General features: G+C 34.6%; 1 protein-coding gene across 3 annotated transcripts in view; it reads right to left on the bottom strand.

Moving 5' to 3' along the window:
- The window catches only part of ELP4 (elongator acetyltransferase complex subunit 4), a 170,426-nt gene that overhangs the window by 7,808 nt on the left and 150,925 nt on the right, over window positions 1-11,693 (bottom strand). The gene's annotated exons all lie outside the window — the stretch shown is intronic.

The raw sequence follows: 11,693 nt of genomic DNA, 5'->3' as shown, positions 1-11,693 counted from the left end.
AGTACTTAAGATTGGTATTGAAATCAATGTGAATGCAATTTCATGTACCTCTACTGAAAAACATCTCCCTCTGAACATGAAGGAACATACTTATGTGCATGAGTACAGGATTTCAGTCTAAACTCCTGCTAGACTATGTTAAAATATTTTATCAAAACTTAAAAAAAACACAAATTTAAGTCCTGTGTAAGTGTGCGTTATGACTGTAGGGCATAACAAACATAATTTTACCTTAGTGGCTATCTTTAATCTATCTGATATGTTTCTACTTCTTAGGGTTAGACTTTACAAAATCACTTATTTTGCAGCCATGGTTTTCAGATCAAATACTAGTATTCTTCTATAATGTTTCTTAATTCTTTCTGAAACTGATGCCAACTGAACTCTGCCATTATTTAATTATGATTTCATAATATTTTCAAATTCTCTAAATTCAGGACAAGTTGGAAAAGACCTCAAATTACATAATAAAACAACACTGGTAACTTTTCTTTTGATATATCTGTCTTCAGAGGTAGATATATTATTCTTGTTTTTTTTTTAAACTACAGTTCTAAGATCTTACATGTACAATGGTTTTAAATTCTATGTAAATGTACAACGCAATTAAGAATACATGAAAATAATGCTGTCCCTATAATGTTGAGACGTCCATATTTTCTAGTGGATATAGCATACTAGTACATACAAGTATTTCAAATCAGTTTTCAGTAATAGAAAGGTTTTTTTTTTTTAAACCTGTTCAATCGTGTCCAATTCTTGGAGACTGCCTGGACAAGTCCCTGCAGTTTTCTTGGCAAGGTTTTTCAGAAGAGGTTTGCCATTGCCTCCTTCCTAGGGCTGAGAGAGAGTGACTGGCCCCAAGTCACCCAGCTGGCTTTGTGCCTAGGCGGGACTAGAACTCTCAGTCTCCCGGTTTCTTGCCTGATGCCTTAACCACTACACCAAATTGGCTCTCATAGGAAGGGTAGGAATGAGCAAAAATGAACAGTTAAAAAAAATTTTTTTTGCCCATCTCTTCTGCAGTATGTTTGAAGGGAAAATGGCCCATTAGAGCAATTGAAGAGAAAAATGAAGATGCAGGAGAGCTGCATGCCTCACTTCTGATCATGTTCTCCAGATAACTATCTGCACTTCACATTACCTTGCTTGGGAAGATTATATATAACTCCATATATAGGAAGGAAGGAAGGAAGGAAGGAAGGAAGGAAGGAAGGAAGGAAGGAAGGAAGGAATGAAGGAAGGAAGGGAGGGAGGGCTGGAGAAAGATTTATATAGGAAAGAATTTAAAGTTACTTCACAGTACTGTGGTTTCTGACTAGGACTTGGATTCATTTGGCCTTGATTTCTGGACTGACTTACTGACTGTTCTTCTTCGATTTCTCTGGCTTGAGTGGTCCCTTTGGAATCGGAGCTTGGAGTTACTGGGATGCTTTTGCCTTCCTCAATCCCTAATCCAGAATAAGACAGTTACAGGTGGACCTCGCTATTCATGGAGGTTACATTCTAACAGAACTGCATACAATGAAACCATAGATAACCAGACCTTGAACCTATGGGAACTGGGAAGTTAGTTCCAGAGCCAAGGAAAATGATGCAAAAAACACTAAAAAACACAGGGAAGAGCAAGCTATTTGAGGACTGAATGCTGTATATTGCTGGGATCAGTGGGAAATTGAGAGGAGGGACAGATCAGAACTGCACACCAAATACTGTGGATATGCAAAACTCTTTATTGCAGATAATATGTTCTAGTCTTTATTTATCACCTGCACATACGTGAGAATAAGGTCCATCTGATCTGTCATTTATGTTTTAGAGTTAGAATTCTTCAGTGTCCTTACAAGGAAACAGACTGATTTTTGTTTCCTTTCTTATCTTCTGCAGTATTCTCACCTTTACATTTGTTCTGGAAAATTGCCCTCTGCCCCCACGAACAGTTTCAGCTTCAGTTTAAATTCATTAAGGAAACTGTTTGTTATGGGCAACATCTAAATATTTCAGTAAGTGCTGGTCATTAAAAATAATCTCTATCCATCTTAGTTTATTCTAAATTCCCACTCAAGCTATTATGTACATACATTTCCACTTTATCCCAGAATGCATGCAGGTAACATTAACCAATACATCTGACGATGATCTGAGTTTTAAGTAATTATGAAGAAAAATAACAATTAGCTTTTGGATTATTCAAACTAGCAAAACTATTTTAGCAATACTTTTACAACCATGTATAAGCAGATATGAATGGCTTAGGACAAAGTGGAAATTTATGGGAACTTAGATATCCTCTTAAATAAGTTACAAAAATATTACCACTGGCTATACAGTAAGAAGCTCATAAAGTCACTAATAAATATGCTTGTTCATTAGCATTACTGAGCATTTGTTAGAGTCTCTGCAATCACAAGAGTACCCATTAATCAGAGTATTTGATAAAAATTGAAAGTGCCAATAGAGAATGTAGCCAACACATTGCATCATAGGAGTATATTAACACTTGAAAAACAAATTAAACTTGAAATTTTTAGTAATCGGTTGTTTTTGCTTGTCACCACCCAAAGAGGTACATCTCCTGTCAGATGCATTGAAACACATTTAAAACAAACAAGTAACAAATAATTTACACTGCTCAGAATCTTTGGCAGCAGAATGTGTATATTTATATAATCACAAAATACGGTCTGTTGTGCTAATGTGAAACAGATGGATGTTTTCAGACAAATGTAGTACAGACCATTTACTATTTATAACTCATAGTAACTTATATGACTTGTTTTGTATATTCAATGTGGCCAGATAACAGCTTTCATCATTCTGAAAACAAGATTTTATTTTACTCTTCGAATATAAATGTATTTGTTCCTGATTACCAGAAAATTGCCATGTTCCTAAACATTTTCAGTTTTAAAAAAAGAGCACGATGCATTGGCCTAATATTAAATATCCATATGCACAGCATATGGATTGCTTGTTTGTTAGTGGCATGCACTTAGATGTTTGGTATTATCAGCTTGACAGGTAGGAAGTCTCAGTTCAGGCTTTTGATTCCCATTCTCAATGATCAAGAGAAAGCCTAGATGTTGTTATTGGTAGTGGAACAACCATGGGTTGGCTACTGTACAATAATGGAACATCATGCATATAGTGTCATCCTTTTCCTGAGCCAGGGTTGTATGCATGTATAGGACTCTGCTTCTCATGAACATCACGATCAGAACTGTGCATAATTCAGTTTCTCAGAAAGCTTCTGTCCTCAGTAAAGGTTAAAGATATTACTACCACTTGAATAATGTAGAAAGGACCTCTACTAGAGCTGTGCAAAGCATTTGACAGAAGTGCTTCACCAAGCACCTCTCTGCAAAGTATTAAAAGCAGCCGCATCCTTTGAAAGGCTTACACAGCTTCTGTGAAGGCTGTTCCTGCCTGTGTGTGCAGGGACAGGTTCTTGGCTTCACTGGTGGTTCCAGGAGAAGTGTTCTCTGCACTGCTACATGGCATTAATTCTGAATGCCATTTTAGAAGAGCTCAAAATACTTCAGAGTAATCAAAACAGTCTAACTTAATGCAAAACAATGTGGTCATAGATCTTGACCTTCTTTCAAGGGACATTGTTTTAGGTATTTGAAGAAAGCCCTCATATCCCTCCTAAACTTGTCTTCTCAAAGCTAAACATACCCAGCTCCTTGTGTCTCTATTCCTATTCTACTGTTGATGCAATATATAATTTGCCCTTTTTGCAGCCACATCGCTCTGCTGGATCATATTCCTTTCACAATCAATTTCTATGCTAAGATCTTTTCTATAAGCACACTGTTACCAGGCCAGATAGTATATCTTATAATTATGTTTCTGATGTTTGTTTTGTAAGTGCATTTGTCTTTGTTCTTTAAACTCATTTCTCTAATCTATCAAGATTGTTTTGATTTTTATATCTATATCTGAATTTTGTATCACTTGCAAATTTGATAAGTTCTCTCCATTGCTTCATCCAATCATAAATAAAAGTGGTGCTTGGACTTACTGCCATTCTGCTAGTAAGGGATCCAGAACTGAAATTTAGGTCTTTCCATTTCATACTACAGTCTGATGAGAAACCATGGATTCTCATTTAGTATGAGTTTGGGGCCAATTATGTACCCACTTAATTGTCATGCCATTCAGCTTTCATTTAGATACGCATTTAGAGAAATCAGAGAAAAACTGTTATTGTTATCAGTGCTTATCGGTTGGGAAGCCAATTTACGTTTTTCTACTTCATACTACTCTCCAGTCCGATGAGAAAACATGGATGAACATATTTGAATTAGTGTACTGGTCAAGATGTACACTGCTGCTTTCATTCCTGTGTCTCCAAGAATCTTAGCCACCTTCATCTATTGATTTTCTATTTTCAGCTACCTGTGCTAGCCCTGAGGCACCATTTTTATTCTGTTCAGGAATTTTAATCCAATTTCTAAACAGTTGTCTACATTTAAATCTTACAATATTGTGAGAATGCAAAAAGAATCAGATAAAACTTACATATCCAGTGAAATGCATCAGGTATTCTAATTAAAAGACAAAGCTCTTTTATTTTATGACTGACTAAATTATTAATAAAGATAAACAAGGAAAAGCTTACAGAATCACTTTACCTTGCCATCAACTGCCTAGCAACACTCATAAGAAGTGTTTTTAGTAACACTACTATTACTAAAAATCATGGCTGCATTAGCATATACTTTTTCATATTTTCTTGGGATGGAAAATTAAAGAATCAAAACAAAAAAATGTATGACTGGATTAAAAAATTCAGTTGGCATATGAAATTTTTCATTTACTTGAATACCAAATTCTAATTCTGTAATAAAAACTAATTATATTTTCAGGAGCCAAGTGCAAGCAAGCTTAATAAAGTCATAATTAGTTTTATAAAATATTAATTTCTATGTATACCTTTTATGAATAAAGGTACACAATTAACCATATTTCAGTTTTAGAAATGCTAAGAAAATTTAACAATTTTATCTCAGTCTATTATTATTCCAGGCACTATCACATCTTTGCAACTACCATCCCATGCAATCAATACTGCATTTTGGAAAACCACACAGTATCTGGAAGATACTTGTTTCTTTCTTTTTTTATTTACAGCCAAAAGGCCCAGAAGCAAGTTACAAATATAATCTAGACTTGACATTAAATAAAACAATTTAACAGATAAAATATTTAATAAATATTACATGATACACTTAAAAGTCCAACTCATTGATTCGTTAATAAAAACCTTGTTTTTATTAGCCATAGTTAAAAATCTGGCTGTTGCCACTATAATCTCAGGATTTCCATCTGCAAGTAAAATTTTTACATACTCATAAGTATCCCTTCCTGATTTAGATTTTAAAATAGGCCAGGTAACTTCCTTCTGAAGACTCATAAAATTCACAGTACAATAAAATATGATCCATTGTTTCAGAATCAGTATTGTTACACGGACTAAATCTTTGAGAGATGGGAATTTTTTGAAATCTACCATATAGCATATTTGATGGCAATACATTTAATCTGGCTTTTGAGAAAGCTATTCTGTATTTACTTAAATATAAGCTATCCAAATATTTAGGCAGTTGAAAAATATATCTGTAATTAATGCCAAAAGTTACAAGTGAACATGATACTTTGGCTTTAGCCATTAATTCCTGTACTGAATTATGCCATAATCTTTGTTTGATACAATGAAATGCTGATGACATACCCCTGGAAAATAAATAATCAGGATCAATGCCAATCTGACTTATCTTTTGAGTCAGTTGTTTAAACCACATATCTACAAAAGATTCATTTGAAATTTCCTGAAGCAATCCTTCCTTATTTTTAAAAACATATATTTGCAACCAAAACTTAATAGTGCTTAACCAGGCCTTTGTTTTTAAAGGGCACTGCCCAGTTTCCAAGAGAATAACACAATTTGGAACACATCTTGGGACACTTAATAGAGATCTTAAAAAATTTCCCTGCAATTTGCAAAGGTGATCCATATTGGAGCTCCATATAAAATTTGTGATGCAATTTTGGCATTGAAAACTTCTTTGCTGGGGGAACAAATCTTCCTCCTTTTGGATAAAAATATTGAAGCAAGGCCGTTAATAGTAGCTTTTGCTTTCAGAAGTATTGCCTTACAATGATGTTGCCAGGTTAGAGCATGGTTAAATAAAATGCCCAGATAACTAAAATTCTCTACTTGCGTTATTATATGATCTTGAATTTTCCAGATATATTTTCTAATGTTATTTCACAGTACTGTAGATTCAGTCTGGTTATTGACTTGGATTCATTTGGCCTTGATTTCTGGACTGACTTACTGACTGTTCTTCTTCGATTTCTCTGGCTTGAGTGGTCCCTTTGGAATCGGAGCTTGGAGTTACTGGGATGCTTTTGCCTTCCTCAATCCCTAATCCAGAATAAGACAATTACAGGTGGACCTCGCTATTCATGGAGGTTACATTCTAACAGAACTGCATACAATGAAACCACAGATAACCAGACCTTGAACCTATGGGAACTGGGAAGTTAGTTCCAGAGCCAAGGAAAATGATGCAAAAAACACTAAAAAACACAGGGAAGAGCAAGCTATTTGAGGACTGAATGCTGTATATTGCTGGGATCAGTGGGAAATTGAGAGGAGGGACAGATCAGAACTGCACACCAAATATTGTGGATATGCAAAACTGTGGAGTCCTTGGGGTTCTCTGAGCTTGGTTCTTTTCTTGCAATTGTTTCATTACCCAGCTAGGTAATAACTTCTGTGCGCTGAAGATGTTGCCTTGCTGGGTAATGAAATGTTTGCAAGAAAAGAACCAAGCTCAGAGATCCCCAAGGACTCCACAGTTCAACCCTGAGCTACACATATCCACCTCTATTGATATGCAAAACTCTTTATTGCAGATAATATGTTCTAGTCTTTATCACCTGCACATATGTGAAAATATGAATAAAGGTACACAATTAATATTTCAGTTTTAGAAATGCTAAGAAAATTTAACAATTTTATCTCAGTCTATTATTATTCCAAGCACTATCACATCTTTGCAACTACCATCCCATGCAATCAATACTGCATTTTGGAAAACCACACAGTATCTAGAAAATACTTGCTTATTATTGATTTATATAAAAGAGTATTACAATTATCCATGACAAAAGATTCTGAAGAGGCTACGTATTATTTTCCAAACAATACACAGAAATATAGAAACTGCAGCACAAATGCTTACCTGTCAAATTTGTAAGCCACATAAAATCAAGTTACAAATTTGAAAGTCAGAAAACTAGAGATTTCAAATGTATTTATACAGTCTTTGGACAAGTGAGATTTGTAATGACACACTTTAATGCTAGCTGTCTATGATTTTAGTATTATTCATTGTAGTACATCATTTGGACTTTTTTGCACAGCAATCTTTAATAATGTATTAGAAGTGAATTGTTTTCAGTATTTATATCATAGTTGTATAATGAATAGTGTGCAGTATGTGGAATAGTCTGTTGTTTATGGCAAGAAAATCTGATGGGGTTAAAAAAATAAGAACAGATATTTAATGGCCCACTTTGAATGATCAAATCCTGCTTTAATGTACCTACAAATAACCTCTTTGTCCCTCCTTTACTGCTCCCTTTGGCAAACAGACTAATAGGCAGAGAAGCCACTATGTTTAGTTGGGAAACAGTTAATGACTTCCAAACAAGATAGCATATGCAGTTACCCTTTGGAATTTGAATCCTGGCTTGCGTAGAAGCCATTTGTCATAGTTTCTAGTTTGGGACATAATAAGAAGCTATTATTAACTGTGGCTTCCTGGCTTGTCTGTTCATACACATAAAAGGAAAACTAAAGTCAAGTAGAGGATCAATATGTGCAGGAATTAAATATCCTAGTTCATGAAGTCTTGATTGTCTGAATACAGCCACTATTTCTAAATTAATTTTATATAATGGAACAAAAGCAACTTAGCAAATAAGCAAAAAGTCACTGCAGATAAGAAGTTTGCTATTGTTTGAATATGTGCCATCAACCTGGGTCAGCACTTAGAGACCATATAGATAGATGTCCAGGATGATCTATCTTTAACCTGTCCCTTCAGGTCTACTAGTGGTGGACCCACCACTGCTGCAATCAAGTCCATCCACCTTGCTGCTGGTCATCCTCTTCTTCTCTTTCCTTTCCTTTTTCTCAGCATTATGGACTTCTCAAGGGAGCTGGATCTTTGCAAAATTTCACTTTTGATCTATTTCTATTTATATGGCCATCTCTCTCACCAAAGTGACTCTGGGCAGCAAAGAGAATGTAAACTTAAAATAACAAAATAAATATTTATAAAAACACAACATATAATCATAGAGAAAAGAAAAGGTAACTGAGAATAAAAAATGACAGCCCCCTGAGCTTTTCTAATTTCCTGACCCCTATGCCCAGATAAAGAGGTAGATCTTAAACACTTTCCAGAAGACCAGAAGGGTTGTCTCCAAAATATGATAATTTGAGCCTAGTTGTTTGTGCCTTGAATGAGAACTCTGACTTTTGTTCTATGATCAAGTTGTTTGTTTCTTGATTATCCAGGGTATTCTTATGAGTCTTCTCCAACACCAAAATTGAAAAGCATCAATATTATTTCTATCCTGTTTCTTCAAAGTCCAACTCTTACGTGTCACATATTATGAAATTGCAGAATTCTGATTTTTATATGTATAGCATGTCACGGTATCTTATTACCTTTTACAAGGCTTATATCGGTACTCTATAAAGTATTAGCCTACAGTATATTCCATAACTGCTAGTTCCTTTATTGTTCATAGTCAGTCCTAAGGCTGGTTGCTGGAGCTGCTGTCAATAGCTTGGTTTTCTTTATTTTTAAGCTTGCATTCTTTATATATAATCATAATCCCATTTTTTCACTGTGCTTCTTGACTTTCATTACTAGAGCTTGCAGATAATTTGCTTTTCACCTATCAGCATAGTGAAGGTTATTAATGTTTCTTCCTCCATTCATCTTCCAATCCAAATTCCCTCAATATATATTTAACATACAAATTGAAAAAATATGGGAAGAGTATATAGCCTTTTCTCACTCCTTTGCTGACTTGGAGTCAGTCTGTTTTACCAGTTTTACTGGACTGTGGCTTCCTATCCTGGGTACAGGTTTGCACGAAGACAATGAAATATTGTGGGACTCTCATTTTCCTAAGGACCTCTATAGCTTGACTTGGTTGACACAATCAAATACTTTCTATACTCAGTACTTTCTATCATCATATTGACTTTTAAAAAAACTATTCTTTAGCTTTCTCAATTATCCAACATGCATCAGCAATATTGTGTCTTGTTCTTTGGCCTTTTCTAAGCCAGCTTGAACATCTGGCATCTCCCTTTTCATGTAGGGCTCTAATGTGTGTACTATTTTTTTAGCATGTGAAATCAAGAATATTGTGTGATAGTTTGCACACTCTGTAAAGTCTTCTTTCTTTGGTATTGGTATGTAGGCTGACTTTTTCCAATCTGTTGGTTACTATGTTGTTTTCCAGATTTCCTCACATGGTTTGATTTACAGACACTTTACATATTATTTTTCTGTTGTTTGCCATATTTCTGTAGATATTCTATCAATTGGTAATGACCGGAATACTGATCTAACTTCATATTCTAGTACCAGAGATTGTTGTAAATAGGGAATATCTTCTAAGGTATCTTGGATGTTGACACCTCTGTTGTAGAGAATTTCTGTATAGTCCTTCCAATTTTCTTTGATCTTCTTTGAAGTTACTATTCATCCACTGGCATCTTTAGCATGCCTGTTTGAGGTTAGAACTTCCTTCTGAATTTGGAGATCTTTTGGAAGACTTTCCTTGTTCTTCAGTGTCTGTCCCACCTTCAATGTCTTTACAGATATTTTCACAATATTGCTACTTGTCTCTTCTAACAACTTCCTTAAGTTTCTTGTTAAGTTCTTTCCTGAAATCTTATTTTTTGGGGGGGTTTAGCTTCTCTTCTTGAAAATCTCCACTGTCTGTTCTGACATCCATTTTGCTTTCTTCAGTTTCTTGATCTTTGGCAGTTTCTTTTCATATTCATCCGTAACAACTGCTTTGATTTCATTCCACAGTTCCTCTGGTTCTCTATCAATGAAATTGAAGATTTCAGAGTGACTCGTGATGTTATCCTTGTAAATGGGGGTATACAGTCAAGATTATAACATGGAAACTGGTTGCTTTGTTCTTCCATTTTAGCTTGACTTGGAACTTGCATAAGAGCAGTTTATGATTTGTTCCACAGTTCTCCTGGCCATTTCTTTGCTGTTATAATTGAGGTCTTCCACCTCTTTGTATCAATAATATCGTCAATTTGATTACTTTGTACTCCACATGGTGATGTCCATATATATAGGCATTGTTTTAGTTATTTGAAGACTGTGTTAGCAATGAAGAAATCATGCAAATGGCAGAAACTAATAAGTTGTTCTCCTGCTTCATTTCTGTTTCCTAGGCTATGCAGTCCAACTACTTTTTACTATTTCCAGCTTTGGCATTCCTGTCTCCAACCACAAGCACACATCATGCTTGCATGCTTTGTTGATTTCAGATTGAACTTGACCACAGAACTTGTCAACCTTCTTTTTCTGCATAGTCTTCTTTTCTATGGCAACTACACTAAGGGTATCTTGTAGAATGAAAATATAAATCACGAGATAAGTTGAAACACTATTATTTTAAAGTATGTGAATTTTTCATTGTAAAAGCTGCATTATAATGTCATCTCAGGAAGCAACAAATAAAACAAATTGGCTTGAATCCAGAATAACTAAGGAAAAGATCCTTTCCATTCACAGGACTGGTGAACTAGTTAAAGCTGCCATTCATAGATATATTTTACTCCTCTATAACATACCTTATCTTGTCCAGAGAATTTATCTGAGAAGATCAGAAAGGGCACAGGATTGCAGGAAGGAGGGAGAGCTATTAGCATAATTAGGTTCATAATATAAATACTCATATAGAATAAAGTAATCTTTGAAGTTTGCTTTAAAAAGGATAAAAAAATATATTTCCTAGAATATTAATATTAATTAATATATTAATGTTTGTACCTTTAAAAAAAAATCTGTTCAGTGGTACTCTGGGGAACAAATGAAAAAGTTTGTAATCTAAGACTTCGTAAAAGGTATTACATTATTATACATATTGCATACACTTATATTACTTTTAGACATATCATAAACAAGCATATATCCTTTGAAGTTGGATATTTTTGGTGATCACATCTAATACTTACCACTTTTACTTTATTTTTAGGCAAAATGATGTTGCAACTTGCCTAAGATATTATTGTTGTTGTTATTATTATTATTATTAAATTTGTATGCCGCCCATCTCCCGCAATGGGTGACTCTGGGCAGCTCACAATTAAAAATCAAAAGCCCAGAAACAATTAAAATACCCCATAAATAATTAAATTACGCAATCCATAAAAATCCACTATAAAAACAAACCCTATTCATATATTTATATCATTATACTTCCGACAATGGGGCTGAATGAATCGCCTATGCTCCATTATTGAATGTCTTCATAATTTCGTCATTACTCCTTGATTTTGTGTCTTTTATCACTCTTGTGTCTTTTGTAAACCAGTCTTCTCCAAACATCATGCTACAGTGGCT

This window comes from Python bivittatus, unplaced genomic scaffold (assembly GCF_059951505.1).
Source record: "Python bivittatus isolate LINGU-HERP-01145 unplaced genomic scaffold, Pbiv_v1 ctg000480_np1212, whole genome shotgun sequence".
NCBI lineage: Eukaryota > Metazoa > Chordata > Lepidosauria > Squamata > Pythonidae > Python > Python bivittatus.
Note: the sequence above shows the minus strand (reverse complement) of the source record. Positions and strands in the feature narration are given on the sequence as shown.